The sequence below is a fragment of the Carex rostrata genome, chromosome 5 (assembly GCF_964058835.1).
Source record: "Carex rostrata chromosome 5, lpCarRost1.2, whole genome shotgun sequence".
Taxonomy (NCBI): domain Eukaryota; kingdom Viridiplantae; phylum Streptophyta; class Magnoliopsida; order Poales; family Cyperaceae; genus Carex; species Carex rostrata.
This window is the reverse complement of record NC_135922.1, coordinates 14,410,838-14,430,845: the sequence shown is the minus strand read 5'-3', so window position 1 is coordinate 14,430,845 and position 20,008 is coordinate 14,410,838. Positions and strand designations below refer to the sequence as shown.

The window sequence follows — 20,008 nt, the reverse complement described above, 5'->3', positions numbered from 1 at the left end:
CACTAAATTCAGATTTTTTTTATTTAAATTATTCTGAAAATTAGTGTATAAAAAAATGTATTTTAGTATTTTCAATATTACCCTTCAATTCTTCAATTGAACTTGTGAAATCTAATTCCTTTCGCCAAAACGTCTCTTCGCCTCTCTTCTTCAATCGGAAAAAGCTTCCCTTCCAACTGCTGCTTCTTCGATCGGAAAGCTAAACCAGCGATCCCCTTCCAACTGCTTCTTCTTCTTCTTCGATCGGAAGCTTTTCCCTTCCGTCGATCCCCTTCCCCTTCCGTCGAGCCAATTCCCCTCCTTCCGTCTAATCCCTCCGCAGGAGCTACTGGACGCACTCCCTTCCGTCAATTCCTTCCATGTCGACGTTCGAACTGGAGAAGGCTTCAATGCTGTCTCTGCCTCATTTGGCCAGGTCCAGCATTTTGGCTGAATTAAAGATGGTGATTTAAGGTAAATCGGGTTACTTTATGAGGGCTAATTCAAGTAATCAAGTTAACTTTTTGGCTGAATTAACCATTTGAGTGAACCAACCAAGACTTTCATGTTGTAGTTTCACAAATCTGTCAAAGACTCAAAGGTGATTTGAAGTAGGAAGGATAGCCTTAAACATATTTCTAGTAAAAGCTTATACCTGCATACGAGAAATACAATGCATGTCCAAAGAGTTCATTCAAAAATTAAAAAAATTGTGAGAAATACAATGCATGGATAAATAGTTGCTCTATTTCCCTGGCACAACCCTAGGGAGACACCTATCATCCTGCAGCGGGGAATGAAGGAGGTGAATTCGAATCCAAACTTGGCTGTAGAAATTGCTGCTTTGAATCGCAAAATTGATCAAATGAGCGTAAATTCGGTAAACAATTCTTCTCCTCTTCCTTGTTCAATTTGTGGTAATACCGATCATCTAGCAATTAATTGTGGTGTAAGTAATTGGGGTAGTTTTGAGGAAGTTAATGCAATTAACCAAGGTAATTTTACACCAAATAACAATCCTTACTCCAATACTTATAACCCTGGTTGGAGAAATCACCCAAACTTTTCATGGAGACAAAATGACCAAAATACCCAAGGTATCCAAAATAACCAAGGTAATTCTAACTTTAATAGACCAAATCAAGGTTATGGTAACCAAGGGTATAGTTCTAATGCACAACCAAAATCCAATCTTGAATTGATGATGGAGGCATTCATGACAAGTCAAAACCAAAAGTTTGATGAATCGACCAAAAATGTAGACATGTTGGCAACCCAAAATAAAATGCTTGAAAACCAAGTTGCACAACAAGCTACACAATTCTCCCGCCAACTGGGCACCCTTCCACCAAAACTTGAGAACAATACCAGGGAGGTCAAGGCAGTTAGGCACGTGCTTCGCAGCGGTATGCAATATGAGGATCCACCTATGCCAAAGGATGACTATGCACAGCCACAGGGTGAAGAGACACGAAGCAGTGATGAGCACATCTCCACACATGAGGATTCCGCCTCAAAGGAAGCTACACCAATTGCACCAAGCGACCCTGCCAAACAAGTGAAACCATCTCAAGATGAGACGCCAAAGGTAAGTGCGCAGGTACCTCTCTACATCCCTCCTCACAAATTCGCACCTTTTCCTGGTAGGCTTAAGAATGAGAAAACCGACAAGCAATTTGCTAAATTCCTTGAAAAGTTGAAACAATTGCATGTAAACCTACCATTAACTGAGGTAATGACCCAAATGCCGGTTTACACCAAATTTTTCAAGGACATTCTTTCAAATAGGCGTAAGCTTGAGGAAGTACAAATGGTATCCTTAGACTCGAACGGTAGTTCCATGGTAATGAATGAATTGCCCAAAAAGTTGGATGATCCGGGTAAATTTTCCATACCATGTTCCATAGGAAATGTCCAATTTAAACGTGCACTCTGTAATCTAGGGGCAAGCGTGAGTCTAATGCCAAAGTCGGTGTATGATAGGTTAGGTGTTGGGGAACTTAAGCCAACTAGAATATCGCTTCAATTGGCAGACCAATCGGTTAAGTTACCCCTAGGAGTGGTAGAGGACTTGCCAATTCAAATTGGTAAATTCTTTGTCCCAATAGATTTTGTTGTGGTCGATATGGATGAGGACACTCATACACCACTCTTGTTAGGAAGACCATTTCTCAACACGGCAAAAGTTGTGATTTATGTTCATGATGGAATTATAACAATGAACATTGGTGAAGAAAAATTGACATTCGATATCAAAAGATCTATGAGATATCCATCTAACGATCAAAGTGTTTTTAGTGTTGATATTCTTGACAGGTTGATAGATGAAGAGCTCATAAACAACTGGGAGAAGGGTTCCTTTGAGTATTGGATGGATCAGGAGTGCGAAAAAGCCGACAAAACGAATTCTGCAGACCCCATTGCGGCCCGCAATGACACTCATTGCGGTCCGCAGCACCTTCAAACAGAACCACAGAAATGCCTGCAGAAACCAGTGTTAGTTTGTAATAATCTAGAAGTCAATAATACGATAAATTATCATAAAGCTTTGTTCATGAATTGAATGTTTATTTATATATCATTTTGTTGCCTTGAGTATTATTGAATTTATGGATCATTTCGAGTTCATGACTGAAATTGTGAAACTCCATAATATAGATGATATATACTCTTAAAAGGTCACTGACCAAGGTAATTAGCAGGAACACTAATTACCGCGATAAGGTTAGTATGTGGATCAAAAGATGGTTAAGTTTTACAAACCACCTGACACGAGATGTCATTTTAATCACATAGATACATGTTCTAGGAACATGGTATTTGACAGACCCCGAATGAAACATTAAATAGAATTGTGTTCGTGTCATTTATGTTTTCATTCAGTGTCAGGTTCTACAGTATGAGGTATTTATCGTTCCCACTGAGAAATATGTATGTGTGATTGTTATCTACCGTTGTCCGTAAAAAGCAGTCATAACGGTAGCTTTTCCTGAGTAAGTGATAGTTTACCAAGAATACTATTTGTCCCTCGTATCTCTATACGAGCTATAGCATCACTGGGCCCCTTGGTAGAGTTAGATTATCTGCTAGCGGTATAATTACAAGAGTAATTATATTTGATAATCTGCTCAAGATAAAGAAAAGATTCAGTTAGCAAGGATGACACACATCTACCTTGAAACTGATCTGATAGCTATGAGACAGAAGAACAGACACAAGTAAATTGTTTACTGGATCGTGATATTGTACAGTACAGCATCATCTGTGTAATTGGATGGTCATGATGTGTTGCCAGATGCCGCTCATGATTATAGAAGTTAAAATAGTTTTAACTCTATTTACCAACATAACACAGATCATATTGGGTCACACCATATATGAGTTAATCAGAGAATCTTATTGTGATTGATTATAAATTGGTTATGATAAATAGTAAGATGGTTATAATTAATTATACGTGTTATAATTAAATTATAAATGTTATGTAAAAATAACAAGCAAAAATATTGGTTAATTTATAAACGTGTGTGACACGTTGTATAAAAGTTAACCGGTTAATTTATAAATGTGCAGGACACATTGTATAAATTACCGAAACAACAACCGCAAGAAAAATATATATAATTGTTCAGAATAATTATACGAATATTATTTGTATTCGGGCCGAGGGCATTCAGGTCTTTTCAGATTCGTGCTTATCCGCATGACATGTCATCGATCCTATCCAGATGACACGTCATCGATCTTATCCACATGACATGTCATCCTTATCCATTCAATGGCATATCTTGTAAATAGGCCGAACTTGGAGGGCATTTTGTTCTTTTGGCAACCGACCCTAAACCCTATAAATAGGGGTGGAGGGGTAGAGAGAAATTTACTAATTCACTCATACCGTTTCGTGTCGAAACGGATCGGTATTTTCTCTCTTTCTCGGTTTCTCTCCCAAATAGTGTTTCGGTTGAGAAAAGAAAGTTATACGTAGTTGACGTATAATCTTGCGAGTTGTTGTGAAGTATATTTACGGGATCGATGAATAGTGTTTTATCGAATTTCGCGGTATATCAGTTTTGCATATTGATGAAACTGAGCAACCGAAAATTCGTGTTTACGGGTTTTCGTCTTTTTCCCATGAATAGTGTTTTTGCAGAATTCTGCGGTTTAGGTATTTCTGGCAGAAGAAATAAACCGCTCTCCGGTTAGTCCTGGTGGATAACCGATAGAGGTATCACACGTGTGATACTCCGAGTCGATTCCTTCCCTGGTGAGGCTCTACTCGCTCGGTCTGCATTCCAACTGTGATTTAGAAACAAGGTATAAATATGCTATATTAATCTATTTAATTGGTAAGTAGATTAAAGTTTTAGAAATCAATCATGGAGTAGATCTGTAAAAGGATTAAATTGGGTTTTGATGCCAAAGGAATACTGAAGGTGGACCGCCTTGGAAAGTTTCCTGACATACCCCTTTTAATCCTGAGCTTAAGTTGGCCGTAGAAATTTTTGTTCTACGGTCATTCCGCAACTTAAGCCTAAATGGGTTTTGGTTACAGCACCCCGAAACCCCAACAACCAGAACCCATTGCGACCCGCAATGAACCCTTCCCAGATGACCTGATGCCTATTTTGAGCCCAATTTTCCAAGTTTCAACCGCTGAGATCCGTCCAAACTTTGCCGAAACCTCGGAGGATGCATCCAAGGTGGAACATAAGCCATGGGGAAAATCTCGAGTAAATCGACACAAAATGGAGCAATGGGGAGGCCGTCCTCCCGATCCTCCATCCAAGCATTAAGGCGCACCACCACCACCTTCCGCCAATAGAGTAGTCCATGTTTCTCCCTATTTACTTTTGTTTATTTTTACGCATTGGGGACAATGTTTAATTTAAGCTTGGGGGATGGGAAGAAATTGTATCTTTGCATGCATGTTTTCAAAACTTCTTAGGATTTATAACCTTGATTTTTACTTGACTATGAATAGGATTTGTGATTTTAAACTTAAATGCTTGAAATTGCAAATTTGTCAAGATGTTTTACGAGGTTATGAAAAATAGAGTCTTGCATAATTGGACTTAATTGTTTGAAAATGCATAAAGTATAAAATTATGTTTATAATTTTTTTTTTGTGTTAAAAGTTGGCAAAAAAATAAAACCCTTGATAAATTTGAGTGATTGTCAAAAATATTAGAAATTTTGATAACAAATTTTAACGAGTTTTTAGTAATACCCTTGGAATAATTTGAAATAACCACATACTTTGGCGAAAAACTTTGTGGAAATAAAGGTTTAAGAAATTGGAAATTTAGGGATTTAATTTTTTTTTTTGAAAATGCAACTTGTTTGTGAAAAACAAATTTAGAAAGATCGGGATATCCATAGGTGTGAATTAATGCCTAAGGATGTGTGTATTCATGATATTTTTGCAAAAATATTGAAGAATAGTCAAGTTGAAAATTTTCAAGAAAGACTCTGTTTGCTTATGTTACGGCGATATGACGTACTTATAGCAATGAGTCATAGACACTTTGCTCCGCTAGTTTGCCCGATAAAGTGACCGGGTTTGCACTAACCATGTAGGTTCGTGTCATGGAAGGGTTGAACCAAGAGCAATGCAAATGCACTTTTGAATTAAAACGGTTGGGTATGGATTAGCTACCTATAACTAGCCGGTTTTGTTCTAAGGATAAAGATTTATAGTGTTAACAAAAGAAAAATAAAATTTTGCATATATCAACACACGAAGTCCGCGACTTTCTAACCTAAGTTTGATTCAAGCTTGGGGGATTTTTAAAAGAATTTTCGCAAATAAGAATGCATTTTTTGTAACAAATTTAGATATCCGAAGTTTACAAATTCTAAACCTTTAAGGAAATAAAAGTTAGAGTAATTGAATTGTGGGGTGAAGCATGATTAGCCAAGGGTTGCACTTTAAATTTGTACAAAATTTATGTTGAGATTTTTAAATTTTGGCAAGATCATAGTCCAAGTTTAGACTTGCTTGGGACAAGCAATGTTCAAGCTTGGGGGAATTTGATAAGCTGAAATTGTATCTATTGAAACCTAGGGTTTGTTATGTAAATTAAGCCAAGTTTTTATTAAGTTAGGTTTAATTAGGTTAGAAATGTCCAAAAGTTCAAGTTACTGCCCTAGTTATGTTTGTTCTACAGGTAATCAAGTGTTTGGAGCTTAACGAAGCAAAACGGGTGAGTTAGCACGAAGATTGCAGCTTCTGCCAACATTCATTGCGGCACGGAATGGATCCATTGCGGCCCGCAACCAAGCAAACCAGAACCAAGCAAGCCAGAGCATTTCTGCACATTCATTGCGGCCCGCAATGACTTCTCCAGCACAGCATCCTCATTCCAGCACACCCATTGCGGCCCGTAATGACTCTTCAGATTTTTCTGCGCAGTCTGTTAACTTCCTCCATGCACTGCGGCCCGCAATGAATGTATTGCGGCCCGCAATTAGGTCGGTTCAGAGCCCGAATTTGCTATTTTTGGTTGGTTATTTCTAGGTTTTTGAGTTGGGTATAAAAGGGGACCTATAGAACAGATTGAGTACGTTTTTTTAGGCAGAATTTCTAGGATTAAACAAGGAAAAGCAAGGAAAAGCAAGGAAGAGAGAAGAAGGAAGAAGAGATCATTGATCAATCGGTTTTATTATTTTCTTTCCTTTGGAACTCTTTTATTCTTTTGATTTGATTTGTATCTTAGCCATGGCTGGCTAAGGGCTTTTCTAGGGTTTATTAGGGCTGTACTTGAAACTTTTGTTATGATTTAGTTGGTTTTATTTTATATATTCTTGTTCTTTGTTATGATCTATTCTTTATTTTAATTGATTGTGATGACTTAATCGAAATCACATGAAACCCTAGGATTTGGTATTTGCAATTGAGAAATTGAATATTAGGTCCAGATCATAAGAAATAGGGTATTTGATAGGTTAAGTACCGAGAGGTGACACTTGTCTTATACGGGCTTTACCTAATAGTTTATAAAATTGTGCCAAGTACCGAGAGGTGAAAGATGGTTTTCTAGATCAATTGGGACAGTAAGAACTTAATGACTTTAGATTAGGGTAGCCAAGTACCGAGAGGTGACGTTTATTCTAATTTAAAGATGGTATTAATATAGAGATATCACTTTGTACCTACAACATCCAATTGTGCCTTCATAATTAAAAGAACAAATTTAATAAACCAATTAGTCATGACATTAGTGGAGAGGAACCCTAAGAAACCCTAATTTCTCATTCTTGTTAAAAACCTAATTTTGCTTTAAAGACTTTAGTTTAATTCATTTTAATCGAAACCAAACCACTTGAACAAACACAAAACTTTTTTACTTTGTTTTACTAAATTAAATTGTTAGGTTAGAGTTAATATTCCAACTTGTCCCTGTGGAGACGATCCCTAAGTACTACTTGACAAGGTTGTACACTTGCAACCGAATTGAGTATCAACTAGGATTTATTACTTGTATTGTAATAATTTACATCACGGATGGGTTGACCCGCACTGCGGGTGGGTGTGTCCGCACTCATGGAATTCTGTGTTGGTCTGAATTTTCCTAAGTGCTGAGTGCGGATGGATTGAACCGCATTGCGGGTGGATGCGTCCGCACTCATGAAATCATGTGTTGATCTGAATTTTCTGAAATTCTTCTAAGTACTGAGTGCGGATGGATGGACCCGCACTGCAGATGGATGGATCCGCACTGCGGATGGATGGACCCGCACTGCGGATGGAATGCATCCGCATTACGCTCGGACTTTTTCTAAAATTCTGTCAAAAATGTACTAAGTGCCGAGTGCGGGTGAAGTGACCCGCACTGCGGATGAGTGCGTTCGCACTCAGAGATTTCTGTGTTAAATTTTATGTTCTGAAAACCGACTAAGTGCTGAGTGCGGGTGAAGCCACCCGCACTGCCGATGGGTGCGTCCGCACTCAGGGAAATTTTAACCCTAAAACTCAAATTGAACCTTCTCTCTCTCCCACTTCATTCATTTCCCCATTTTTATGTGATTTTCGCCCAAGAGAAAAGAAAAAGAACGTGAGAGCTTCCTCTTCCTTTCAAACCCCCGATTGTTGCGAGAAATCGAAACTGGAACCGAGTAAGCGGCCGTGAATCTCTCCTAACTCTCCGATTCGGTATTCTTTTCTCTCCTTCTCCCTTTCAAAACCTCAAATTTTCTCGATTTCTCAGATTTTCATTTTAAACTCGAGATTTGTGTTCGAATTGCTCGAGGATTAGTTCCTCTACACTCCTTGCTTGTTTATTTGTCAATCTTTTTCCCGATTTCTTTCGATTTGTGGATTTTGATTTCTAGGGTTTCGTGCCAAAATTGAAACTGGTCATAATCGTGAATTGATTTGTTTAATCCGACTGATTAGACTTGTAATCGGTAGGGTTACCTCTTGATCTTGGATTTTTAGAACGTTTAACAGTTAATTTGAGGTTTTGACCAAATTAGGGTTTAACCAATGGGTGAATGGAATTGTTATGGGAACCGAAACTGTGAACTAGTAAATAAATTGTTACCAAATTGAGATCGTGTATGGTCTAAAAGATCCAAATGGAAATTGTGCGAAGTTAGAGATTTTAAAGCAAGAAAGAGGAATAGGAAAGTATAAACCCTAATATAATTTAAGTGAATACCTCGATCCGGAACCACGGTTAAACCTAGTATACGTGTAATATAGGTGTAGGCTCGGTCGAGCAAGACTTCGCGAGGCAATTCGAGACGTCCGATCCTTAATTAAGCGGTACGCTCGTCGTAATCAGGTGCGGGATTCTTGGACTTGTTTGATACTTTATTTTCAGGAATTAAACTGTGTATTCGTTTGTCATGTTGAATATCATTGATTGCATCACTGAATTGTGTAAAGCATTTGCATAGCCCAATCAAATTAAACTCGAATTGATGTAACTTGAGTGATTTGCATGCTGGTATGGTTGTAGGTTGTGTCGATCTATTATGATCTGATTTGATTGAAAGTCACCTCGATTTGATATGTATGTGAATGGATTTACGAAGTTGAGCACTTGGATCCAATGAATTTGCAAAGTCGGGCTGTATGCTGGCTTTGATTCCCAGGATCCTAATGGCCTTAGGTGAACGGCCCTCAATGTTTTCCAGTACCGGTTGGGACGAGGGAGGGTGATTATGTTATGATGTGTGAATTGGAATCGTGGGTGACTAGTGTGTAACGTCTATGGCTCGGTGGCATTCTCCTACGTGTTAATGCATTTGGAATGTCAATTGAATATTACGAATATTGGAAACGATTCTAAAGAGGATTTTCTTTATGTGACTTGAACCAGACCTTAATAACTGTTAAGCCAAGCAATTGCAGATGGGTGTCAGATAAAGGGTTCAGCTCGGTGGGCCATCTGTAGGTGTCAGTAACCCTACAGATGTGGGTTTGATAAAGGGTCCAGCTCGAAAGAACATCTGTAGTTGCTACAAGCCCTAATGAGTCGAGTTAAGCCAAATATGTGTTGTGTTTGAAATTCATCTTGGAAATTCCGTTAACTGTAGTTCAATTGGATTAATTGTTGTCGAGCATTGGCATTTTGTTATTTATGAATATATATCTGTTTGAACTGTTATGGTTTGGGTTTCATTTCTGAATATGGAGTTTGATTGCAAGTCCAATAATCTAACTGTGGCAAATTTCGCACTGAGAATTTATTCTCATCCCCACCCTTCGGGTTATTTTACATGTACTGGTGCGACTGATTCCGGAGAGGCATGCGAGTAGTAGGTCTTAGTAGCTTACCATTACATGATCCTAGATATGTTTTGTTGTATAGATTTAGGGTAGGCCTCATGGTTGGTATCCGGATGAGATACTTTTGTTGTATTATTTTCTGTCCAGACTGTGTACTCCGATTATATATTAGAAACTTATTTTATATTGCTTGTTGTTTTGTTTGAATTGGTAATTGCCTTGTAAGCATACACGGCGTTGTATGCTTACGGCGGGGGACTGTTACGACCCGTGGCCGCGGGGTGTGACAATATGAAACTAACACTTGAACTTTTGACATTCTTTGAAATATGGAGATGTTTAATTTTTTAAATAATCAAATGATTTGTGTTGTTCATGTATAGGTTGTGACCAGAAATAATCCATCTCCTAGATCCCATTTTAAATGCTCATTTGTCCCTTCATGTCAAAGGTAAAACTGAAAAGCATCTATTTTCTTTAATTTTATAAGCTAATTACAACTAGAAAATCACCATATGTTTGTTATAATAATGATATATATTCCATTGCATAAAAGAAGAGGTAAAAAGTAAACTAAATTCTTCCACCATGCATCTCCATCGGCCACTTGTGAAGAATAGCGCAACCTCCTCGAATATCTATTCTGCAAAAATACTCCGGTATGTGTTCCTTTTCTGCTATTGATTTCTATTCTGCAAAACCTGATTCAGTGAGTAAGTGGTCGTGAGAAGCAGGAGACATCCTAGAATCAGGGGGCATAATCATCAGTTCATCACAGAGTTGAAGCAAAGCCCCTCCTGATTTCTTTATTTGAGTCACATTCTGAAATAAGGATTACTTTGCAAAGTAGGTCCTAAATTATCAGACTCTGACTGAAAACATCATATTCTGGAATTTTGAAAAATGAGGAGTTTTGCTGCTATTTCATGATAAGGCAAGGCTGGTTTGCAAATTTATTATAGTAAATAACACTCCATTTGTTGTTTCTTAGTATTACCTTTCCTTTTTTTGTAATTGTAATGGACTAATAGTTGCAACTTCTTCATGTGGGAGAACGAGTACGAGGAATATGCAAATTAGGAACTGTGACACAACGGAGTGTTGTCGAGCATGTGGTATCGGATGTTTGTAGAAATGAAACTCGATATGATGTTGAGATGGGAGAATGGAAGAAACACAACTCTCGCCTTATTAAATTAGCGGAGATGATTAAATTCCCCGTTGCTATAAATGTCTTTGTGATGACTGTTATTTTAATTGTAATGATATGCAAGTAGTGATGATATTTAGATGTTATAATTTTAGTAATGATCTTTAGGGTTAGGTTAGAATTTAGGGTTATGTTTTAATTTTAGCTATTTTGTTGAATTTGTTTTGTAAGAATGATGATATTTTAGCTATTTTGTTGAATGATGATGTTTTAATTTTAGCTATTTTTGCTTGCCATAATTGTCTAGTTCAACTCTATTCATTTCTAAAAAGCATGGTTTAAGCACAGGATTTTTCATTTTTTACTTAATTTCCAATGTGTAGCACGATATGAACTTGTACTATAATTTCAATAAATAGGAAATCAAGCTTAGTGATGTTCAGTATGTTATTCTTTATATGTGCATATTATATGATGTCAATCCATTGTCCATAACTATATTTATCAATTTTGATTTTCTCTTAACTGTTTTGGATGATGCTCTGTACCAGTAAAAATACCAAAGCACTTCCCTTTGTTCTATGTGCATAGGGAACTTGGTGTGATGTTGTAATGTTAGATCAAATGGTCATTATAATTGTTTTATTTATGTTTTTGTAATGAAAGAAGGTAAAAATTATAAAAATGTAGATTCAGTGTCCTTGTCAGGTTCTAAATGCTTAAATATGCAGCTTGGCCCTTATAATTGTCTTATTTATGTTTATAAGCATTAGAGTCAATCTTGCTCCTTTTAGAGTTAATAATGGAGGATTGATTTTCCATAAATAACCTAGATTTGTACCAAATTACATACCAGCCAACAGGAAAACAAAATTGGACTGAGAATGTCAATTGTTCAGATAAATATATCTTGACATCAACAGGTTAATTTAAATATTCTCGAGAACCAAGTTGCAGGCAATCTTATAAATAAAAAATTTAAATTGTTACTGGACTATGGTTGTACTAAATAATTAGTTGAAATTGACCACTGCAAAGACACTACGTAGGACAAGAAAATGAGCAAATTATTTTAATTAAACATGCCTCCTAAAGTTTGAACAGCCAAAGGGACAAAATAGCTTATTTGCCCTAAAAGTTTGAACAGCCGAAGGGACGAAACATGCCTCCTACGTAGGACAAGAGTGATGATCGGAGGAGAGAGGGGGGTGCGGAGGAGAGAGTCGCCTGATGCCGTGCTTGGTTTGGGAACTGACGGAGCAACTGATACAGTATTTCACATAATCTTCAGCAGGGGTATTTTGGTCAATATTATAATTTGTTGAATTTTCAGAATAATTTAAATCAAAAATCTGAATTTAGTATATAGTTGTGGCAAATAGCTTAATTTCATGACTTTGGAGTGACAAATAACTAATTTTCAAGTTTTGAAGTGGCAAATAAAAAAATTTCCTTTTTTTAAATAAAATCATTAATAGAGGCATCTGGTCCATAGTGAACCAGGAGCAACGAGCTCAGATGATAATCATAAATAGAGGCAGAATCAGTTCAAATGGCATCGGACCATACCTCTTCCAAAGACTTATGTGATCATGATGACACGGAGTATAAATTCTAATGTTATTGGGGGGGGGGGGGGGGGGGGGGGGGGGGGGGGGGGGGGGGGGGGGGGGGGGGGCATATATGATATAATTATGATATAATTAAGTTTATACGACTTATAAAAATGGAATCATCCGTGTGTAAAGCTGTGCACAATTTACACAATTACACAACCAAAGAACAACCACCATTTGACATATATATATATATATATAAAGATAAACGAGTAGTACCGAAGACAACAGGTGGGTGATTGATGGCTAGGGGCATGGATGTGTATATTGAAAAGTGGATTGCTTGACAAGGAAAGATGGGGGGACCTAACAATTAACCTTATACGAAAAAGGGACAGCGGAGCAGATAGGGTAGGGTAGAGGTTTAACAATACCCTGGTCGGGTATACCCGACCATACCCGCCCGTGCCCGCCGCCCGGGGTACCCGTGCCCGAGCCCGGGTATGGGTCGGGTACTCGAGTACGCGGGTACGGGCATAAACCGGACCGGACCCGTTTTTTTGAACCAATACCCGACCATACCCTACCCGAGTTTACCCGTACCCGACTATACCCGTACCCGATACCCGAGTACTGTTCATCTGAATTCAAAATTCAAAAATTATGTTTTTTCCTCCCAAAAAAAAAACAGAAAAAACCAACAAACAACCAGAAAAAAAAACCAGAAAAAAAAAAACAGCAAAAAAAAAAAAAAAAAACAGAAAAAAAAAACCAACAAAAAAACAGAAACAAAAAAACCAGAAAAAAAAAAACCCGTACCCGCCCTACCCGCCTTACCCGTCAAGGGTACACGGGTAAGGGTATAGGACGGGTAGGGTATGGTTTTTGAAAATTATACCCGTCATACCCGTACCCGTATACCCTTGTACCCGAGTATACCCGTACCCGAGACGTACCCGTACCCGAGTCGGGTATACCCGGGGTACCCGTACCCGTCCGAGTATAAATACACTAGGGTAGGGTAAGGAAGCCACTGGTGACTAGTCTAGTTTATTGTATCCGACACACCACGCCGTCGATTGCGTGGAAAATGGTAAGGGCACGATGCTTTTCCTCCGTGCCACCGGATCTGCCTTATCGCTCAAAATAATTGAATGTCAAAAGTTTCTCATTAATTCGGAATTAATTTATTATAATTCTATTCATCGGAAGAGTTTTCTAGCTAGTGTTATATATTTCCATCAGAATCTGGTTGATATACACCGATTCTAATTATGTGATATGAATTATTTAGTGAATATAAAAATAATAAAAACGAAATGTGGGGGTATATAAAGAAAATCATGCAATTAGTATAATCAATTTAATCTATTGATTGATTTCTGTTACCGATCATGATAACTTATATTAATTTGGGAATTTTAAGATGAATGATTTTTATACTTCAGTGAAATGATTAATAAGATACTATTTTGAATCTCATATTGTAAATGTGGGGGTTTAAATATTTGAAGAAATATGATATTAACCCTACGATATGTATACATATCATATAAACATACATGAATATTAAATACATGTCCTTTATTTAATGAGCAAAATGATATAATGATAAGTTTGATGAGAAAACAAAAATGTGATTATATGAAATAAAGAATGCTCATTTAGTTGATCATGATGACTAATATGTATTTATGATGTTATATTTAAAATATAATTAAATGAGATGATATTGAGAATTTAAATGCTCATTGAAATATTTAACTCATGCTATAATAAACATGTCATGTGAAATATTTAACTCATGCTATAATAAAAATATCATGATGATATACATGAATAATAATATATGTGATTAATTTTATATAGCATGATACTATGATTAATTATTTAAATTTATTGATAAACCTGTAAAGATTATTACTAATCACAAATAAATAAAGTAAAAGAAATTACTTACAAACTTAAGCAATGAATGATATTCATTGTCATGAAAATATTGATGATGGACTACAATTAAAGTTTGTATATATATAAGTTTCATCGAGGGGGATGGGTGTTAGCCCTAATGGGTCTTTTTGCGGTGGCAACCCAATCTCTGATAGGCGATCCCTTGAAAGAGATTCAATGGGTAATAACAAACTGATAAGTTGACCAAAATAGCGCACACTTTTAAGGAGCATTGACTCCAACCTCATCCCTATGGTGAGTGTGCTCTATGTAGATGATAGGATGAGCAATTTAGCTCTTAATGAGGACCGAGGCGGTAATTTCCGCAGGATATGAATCTACACATATCATTGGTAGGAACTCACCTATATGAGAGTGTCTGTAACGGCCACGGTGCGAGGCATAGGTAAGCCTTTAAGACTCTCATGAAAATTCAAGACTTGCGTAAGGCCATTAATGCGCATACTATGACAAGAAGCTCCATGTTGTGTGTGTGGTGGTTGAATTTTGGATAAAAAGAACGAGTTCAAGACATAGTTCACTATGTTTCCTCCAAATTAAAGCTATCAATACTAGATGAAGTTCAAAGTTTCTAAATTACTTCATCGATCCACAATATTAATATCCAGCAATTTGTTTCTGTATAATCTTCCATTTGATATTCTTAAATTTTGAGTTTTGTGGGGGATTGTTGGAACTTGAGTTCAAAAAACTCAAAATTGTTAAAATCACCGTTTGTAATATTTTGTTAAGCTGAGGACTAATATGAAAATCCTCATATCTAATTAATTCAATTTCAGGTTCTTTACTTGCTATAACCGTTATTCATTAAAGGAAACATTGAAGAGGTGCAATCAAGCCTCTATTTATTTCCGTATTTTCTGTGATAACAGATATAATTAAACAAGCTATTAATCTCTATTCATTCTCTATAATTAATTGAATTTTGTTTTTGTTAATATCTGTTATTAAGAGGTGCAATTCTTCATGATTATAAATAGCTCTCTTTCTCTTCTTTGTTTGGGATCAGGAAATAAACAAAAATAAAGTTATTACACTCTCTATCTCATTTTGTATACATCCCTCAAATTTGATATACATCCCTTCTCTTCATTTTGTATCCAAAGAAAACATAGATTCTCTCCCACATAATATTTTATTTATCTTGATTGATTATTCTGATCTATGCTGGATATTGCGGAGTTATCGTCAGTTGCTTCCATGACGTGCCTAAGGGGCAACAACCCCGGATTATCTTGGTTGACGGAATACGCTTAAGGAAAGTGTTTCGTACACGATCCGGGTAACTCTATTTCAATTTAATTTATTTTATTTTATTTCTAACTATTCGAATATTCTGAAAATTTATACCAACAAGATTCCCATAGTTGCACACCAATTAGCCTTAAGGACTTCATCAAAAGTTATCCATATTCAATATAAATTTGTAATAGAATCCCTGTAAGTATAAAACATGCATCTTTCAATTCAAAGCAATACAAAACCCCGATTTTTTTATTAATAGAAAATAAATAAATAAAATATTGAAATACAGCATAACTTTTGAATTTTGTCGAAAACTGAGTAGAACGGGTTGTGTAAACCCGTCCCACCGGACGGGTCTAATTATCCCGTCCGGTTAATTAATGGTTAGCGTTAAACTCAGCGAAGGAAAGAAAACAAAACAAAAAATCCGGACGGTATGCTTCAACCCGTCCCGGATCAGAAAAAAAAAAAAAAGAAATCCGTACGGGTTATGTAACCCCGTCCAGGATTTGAAATCTTTTTCCATATATTATATTATTATATTATATTATATTATGATTTTATATATATTATATTATTTTTTATTTTTTATATTATATTATATTATGATTTTGAGGAGGGTTCAAATGCACCCAAATTTTTGTGCACCCAAATGCAACCTATTCTTTTTCTCCATTTCAAAGTCCGAATAGTCAATCTGAACCGTTAGATGCGATATATATATTAAGATGTGCTTGGAGACCAAATTTTACATTTTTTGGAATGTTTTTACTATTTATTAAGCCACTTTGAAAAATTGTTGATCCAATGGTCCAGAAAATGTAAAATCAGCGATTTTCAAAGTGGCTTAATAAATAGTAAAAAAATTCCAACAAATGTAAAATTTGGTCTCCAAGTACATCTTAATATATAGATCACATCTAACGGTTCGGATTGACTATTTGGACTTTGAAAATGGAGAAAAAAAATTTAAAAGATAGGGTGCATTTGAACCCTCCTCTATGATTTTATATATATTATATTTTTTGTTTTTTATATTATATTATTATTAATATACTTATATATATATATATATTATGTTATGAATAGAATTAGTTTAGTTGTGCTCAAGCTCACCAAAGTGTTTGGTAAGCTTAACTCCAAAACTTATTAAATCGGTTTCAAATGACGAATTCAAACCATTAGAACCTGCCTATCTTGCGAGTAATGTGTCTACATGTGAAAATTTTAAACATTTGAATTAATTTAGTATAAAGTCAATCGGTCAAAATTACAAGGTTAATAAATTAATTTTAGTGCATTTATTTTTTGAACGTTTTTTTACCGCTTGACTTTATACTAAATTAATTCGAACGTTTAAAATTTTCACATGTAGATGCATCACTCGTAAGATAGGCAGATTTCAACTATTCGAATTCGTCATTTGAAACCGATTTGATGGATTTTGAAGTTAAGCTCACCAAACACTTTGGTGAGCTTAAGAACACCCTAGTTTTGTGAGCTTAACTTCAAAATCCATCAAATCGGTTTCAAATGACGAATTCGAACCGTTGAAATCCTCCTATCTTACGAGTGATGCACTACATGTGAAAATTTTAAACATTCTAATTAATTTAGTATAAAGTCAAGCGGTAAAAAAGCATTCAAAAAATAAATGCACTAAAATTAATTTATTAACCTTGTAATTTTGACCGATTGACTTTATACTAAATTAATTCAAATGTTTAAAATTTTCACATGTAGACGCATCACTCGCAAGATAGGCAGGTTCTAATGGTTTGAATTCGTCATTTGAAACCGATTTAATAAGTTTTGGAGTTAAGCTCACCAAACACTTTGGTGAGCTTAAGCACAACTAAACTAATTATATTCATAACATAATATATATATATATATATATATATATATATAGAGTTAGGCTGGGGTGCTATGGATAGCATAGAGGCCTCTATGCTACGGCTCAATATTCGAGTTTTCAAAATCCAAACGGTCGATCCGAACCGTTCATCTTATTCTCCATATTAATATCTGCTTTGAGACCAAATTTTATATTTTTCTGAATTTTTTTACTATTTATTAAGTATTTTACAAAATTGTTGATCCAACGGTGGCTGCACAAAACAGTAAAACCGTTGGATTAGCGATTTTCAAAGTGGCTTAATAAATAGTAAAAAAATTCAGAAAAATGTAAAATTTGGTCTCCAAGCAGATATTAATATGGAGAATAAGATGAACGGTTCGGATCGACCGTTTGGATTTTGAAAACTCGAATATTGAGCCGTAGCATAGATGCCACTATGCTATCCATAGCACCCCAGCCTAACTCTATATATATATATATATATATATATATATAAGTATATTAATAATAATATAATATAAAAAACAAAAAATATAATATATACAAAATCATAATATAATATAATATAAAAAATAAAAAATAATATAATATATATAAAATCATAATATAATATAATATAATATATGGAAAAAGATTTCAAATCCTGGACGGGGTTACATAACCCGTCTGGATTTTTTTTTTTTTTTTTCTGATCTGGGACGGGTTGAAGCATACCGTCCGGATTTTGTTTTTTTGTTTTTTGTTTTCTTTCCTTCGCTGAGTTTAACGCTAACCATTAATTAACCGGACGGGATAATTAGACCCGTCCGGTGGGACGGGTTTACACAACCCGTTCTACTCAGTTTTCGACAAAATCCAAAAGTTATGCTGTATTTCAATATTTTATTTATTTATTTTCTATTAATAAAAAAATCGGATACAAAACCAACATTACTTTCATCATAAATCATTCATAATTGCTTGATCAAAGAAAAAAAAACAACAAGCTACTGCATTACATATAAAAAGAAATCTGCATAGACTTAATATGCTATTACATTTTGCACTTTTTAACATTCCCGAAAGGCGGCAAGGTATCGACTTTGCTTCTTATTTCAGCCTTTATGGATGGGAAGCTTCTCACCAAATCCTACTTGGCTCATAACCTGCTGCAGTAGGGTGGAGGCAGCGCGAGGAAACATAACTTTATAATTTTTTTTATTTTTTTTATAAATTAAGTATATTTTTGTAAAATTTTATATAGAGATGGAGACATTTAAAAAAAAAATGCAATAATGAATAAATTCATGATTACTTTGAAATTAATGTATATGTTTACAAATACTTATTTGAAATTATATTTGTAAAAGCATATATTAAAAATAATTTTACAAGGAGGCAAGTGCCTCCCCTATCTACACGTTGCTCAATCACAGGTCGAAAATTAAATTCTGAATTTTGCGTACTTCATTTTTTTTCATAATGATTTTATTATTTTTCTTTTCTTCCAAACAAATTTCCGTGAAAAATGCCGAATGCTACACTAACTTTTTTATTAATTTATTATAAAAATAATGTGTTTCCAATTAGATAAACACATGTTACCTCCAATCACCCCATCCATATCTGCTACTTTCTAAAGAAAAAGTGTAGCCCTATTTATTCCAATTCGATTTGTGTAATTTAAAATGAATCGAACGGATATCGACCTGATTTGATACTTAAGAGGACTCTTTCATGTTAATATGACCCGTTAGTTTTTAGTTAATTATACGGTTTGATTTAAAATAGTATATCTTATTTTTAAAAGCAGGAAAGACAACACTAATTCTTCATTTTGAAGTTTTTAAGCCAAGAAAGGAAAAAAAAAATGTAATTTGACAAGACTAAGAATAAGATTAAGATTATAATTTGACAAAACTCTTTAAGTCAAGACTAAGAATATAATTTGACATACTTGACACAATTTCATAACTATAATATTTATAGCAACTTAATTAATCTGTCTTTTGCATAATAGGATATGTGGCATGATGGGGGACCATGCATGCGTGGTTATTAGGGGTGAAAACGGAGCGGATACGGAGCGGATAATGCTAATACCATATCCGCATCTGTCGGATAATGAGCGGATACGGATACGGATACGGATAGTAAACGGATATCAAAATTCAAAACCAAATCCGCCTTAAACGGATACGGATACGGAACGGATAGTCCACGGATACGGATTCGAATACGGATATAAAACGAATAATGGTCGGATAATTAAGATATATGAACTTCTAAAATACAAATATTAATTAAAACATTAAATATAAATATTAATGAACTTATAAGAGATGAAAGATAATCTATTCATATAATATATATATATCAAATAAGTGTATGGTAACAAAAGATGTTGTGGTGTAGTGGTTTGAAGCTTGGTCTTAAGGTATTGAGATGGGAGGACATGGGTTCAAATCCCACCTATAGCAAATATTTATTCCTCTTTTATATGGGTTTGGCCAAATTATCCGAATCCGGAT

At 35.3% G+C, this 20,008-nt stretch overlaps 1 long non-coding RNA gene across 1 annotated transcript; it reads left to right on the top strand.

Moving 5' to 3' along the window:
* Positions 1-319: 319 nt before the first annotated feature.
* On the top strand, positions 320-10,368 carry LOC144554049 (uncharacterized). The gene is made up of 3 exons (XR_013511524.1): positions 320-453; positions 10,099-10,166; positions 10,272-10,368. It is a non-coding gene; the product is annotated as an uncharacterized LOC144554049 (long non-coding RNA).
* Positions 10,369-20,008: the final 9,640 nt, after the last annotated feature.